General features: G+C 41.8%; 1 long non-coding RNA gene across 1 annotated transcript; it reads left to right on the top strand.

Moving 5' to 3' along the window:
* The first annotated feature begins 781 nt into the window (after positions 1-781).
* On the top strand, positions 782-2561 carry LOC149384975 (uncharacterized). The gene is made up of 3 exons (XR_016301469.1): positions 782-838; positions 1204-1298; positions 2276-2561. It is a non-coding gene; the product is annotated as an uncharacterized LOC149384975 (long non-coding RNA).
* Positions 2562-2944: the final 383 nt, after the last annotated feature.

Raw genomic sequence — 2944 nt, 5'->3', positions numbered from 1 at the left:
AATCTCATGAGCTAGGGTTCTTAGATTCAAAATTGGGGATTTTGGATCCGGATTGAATTCAGTGAAATTGTTTGTTTTTAATCGATGTTTGTACTCGATTGTTGATGTTTATGGTTCGAGTTTAAGGATTGGATTTGAATTTCTTTGGTTTGGTATGGATTTGGCCGAAAATGTGGTGAGCTAGGGTTTGATTTGGGGTTTTTGAGTTCCTGCGTTTCAATTGATGTTTCTGAGACGTTTTTAAACCTGTTTGAAGCTTGGGTTTTGATGAATATGGCTGTTGGAATTTTTACTTGGTTTATGGACGAATTTTTGGTTATGTTGCTATCTTGGCCGTGTGAATTTTTTTTGGATTGTTAAGGATTCTGTTTATGGTTGTTCATAGGAGGCTGTGATGATGTAACTCGTTGGCTCTGGATTTTGGTATTGAGTTTTGGTTTGGTTATGTGTTTTGACCGTGGTTTGTTTGGTTTGGTCATTTGTTTGTTTGGCTTTGATGAAGATATGCTTGACCGTGGACTTTATCATTGGCTGATTCGGTCTGTTTGTTATGGGTGATTATTTCTGAGCCTCGGGTTGTTGAGTTTGTGATCGTTGTTGTGTTAGGACGTTTCCGGTCAGTTGGATTTATGTTGAGTTCGCTTGATTGGGTTATGGGTTCGGGTTTTGAGTTATGTGATATCGGAATTTGATTTTAAGATGTTAACTCGTCGTTGGGTTCCAGGTTTGATTTGCAGACATTGACGAACGGACGGGAACCAGACGAGTCGAGAGCGTCGAGATTAGCCTCTGAAGATCTCAAGTTGATAGAGTTATCGAAATAAAGCTCGATTAACTCGTGAGTTTTAAATCGCTTACAGCGTTTAAATACTCTTATATATGTACTTTCAGTATTTAAATAAATAATTTAGAATTATTTATTTAATAATGTTTATGAATTTAATTTAATTATTCGTTTGGAATTCTCGGTTATTTTTAATTTCGGATTATTCGATTTATTTAAGACTCGTGATTACTCGTTGAACATTATCTCGTATCACTCTCGATATGGGATACGCGAGTCTTGAATAAACCTCCGAAAAACCGGGGAATAATAAATTAAATTCTCGAATTCCGAACCGACTCTAATCCCGACAACGAACCCTACTCTCTTTAAGTAAACTCGAATCCAATAACTAATGGATGTTCAACTCCGGATGCTAGTTCTTCCGACGTTTCGACAAGCGCCAGGTGCCTCAAAGAACGTGTGAAGCAAGACGTCTTCAGGACTTGTCAAGCGTTCTATCGAACAATTCCGGGTAAGTGTGGAGACATAAGTCAACTACTTACCAAGGGTATAATCCTGTTTGTTTGTGCATATGCTTGCTAGTAAACAAGAGTAGGTAAAAGCCTAAAAAATGAATAAACTCGAAAGTTAAGGCTTCGGCCACTCTTGCTTAAAAACTTAGCTCGGGTTCGCCCGTTAGGTTCAAACGCTAACTTGAACCAGCCTTGTTTGCTTTGTGTGTGGTTAGACTTCTCTTCTAACTCTAGGAAGTAGGTTAGAATCGAGAGGACGGAAGAGCGATAAACTCTCAAATTCAATCGAGAGTAGAGAGTTCGAAAGTCACATTTCGAGCTTTCAACTTAAAACACTAAACGAGCTTCAAAGGGAAACAATAATTTCTTTCGGGGTTTATCCCGTCACGCTCTTCCGTATATAAGTTTAACGTGTACGCTGCTAGCTGCAGTGTACCCAAACTTTAAACTCGTGTCGGTGGTACTCACAAGTCCCTGACTTGTGCTTGGCGGGCCATGTCGGTCCGTGCGCCGAGTACTCGAAGCAATGGGTGAAGGTCGCGCATCGCGAGCTCATTGCTTGCTGGAAGACTCACCGGAAGCTGCCTTGAGCACACCGGGGCGTAGTGGGTGATGGTCGCGGTTCGCGAGCTCACTATGCCAGAGACCAGTGGCGCTGACGTCATGATGAAGGAAGTACCACTAGTGGATCCCAGACATGTGTTAAAACTTAGATCAGTTGACGACTGCTGCTCGAAGTTGAAAACTGGTCTCTAGTCGGACCAGAGGTTATAGCAGTGTGGAGTGTATAACCTTGCGGGACGGCTAGTATTCTAGGATGCGCGCTCATTAGTCACTTTTAGGTGATAGCTGCATCCTGCATTCTTGTTTGCTTGTTCGCACGTCATATGTTTTGCATAGCTGCTTTTCTTTCATAGGCTAGACTCCCGCTTGCTGAGTCTTTCGACTCATAGTTTTATGTCCCTTGGTAATGTAGATAAGGGCAAGGCGGCAATGTAGACGACCGAGAAGGAAACTGAGACGGAACGCGTATCTCTTGACCTACGGGCTATGGGTTCTGGCTCGGGAAGTAGATCTCTATATATATAATGTTTTGAATAATATCGACTCTTTCTTAAATAATATCCCGTGTATATATGTAAAGTCGGGAGCTTTTATGTACATATATATATATGTATAAGGGTCGATATACGACTTCTAGTTCTAAAGAAAAACGAAAAATTTCCCGAGATTTCCGATAACCACTTTTGTTGTAAACGTTTCCGCACTTTTAATAATATCGTATTTCGTATATTATATGTCTTGTAAATTATGTATTTACTTTAAATGTTTTGTTTACATTATATTATTCATATATGATATGCTCCCGCTACGTGATGTTGGTTCCGTCGAGTCGCGGCTTGCGGGCGAGGTGACGACGCTCGCGGGTCGTGCCAGATTTTGTGGTATCAGCGCCCAGGTTTAGCCGTTTCTGTAGACCTGAGATACATGTTCTGGTTATGGGAAAGTGTTGGAACTTGTGCTGACCGTTGGCCTGTCGTTTTGGCAGGTGGAATGGCTCAAGTGACGATACTATCCTACCCGGAGGCTCTCGCATCTGTTCCTCCTACCGCTCCGACTTTCAGCGGGGTGAGGGGTACACTTA

Source organism: Urtica dioica, chromosome 9 (assembly GCF_054948205.1).
Source record: "Urtica dioica subsp. dioica isolate 48M chromosome 9, U.dioica_male_clone48M_v1_H2, whole genome shotgun sequence".
NCBI lineage: Eukaryota > Viridiplantae > Streptophyta > Magnoliopsida > Rosales > Urticaceae > Urtica > Urtica dioica.
The sequence above is the reverse complement of the archived record's forward strand: the minus strand, read 5'-3'. Positions and strand labels throughout refer to the sequence as shown.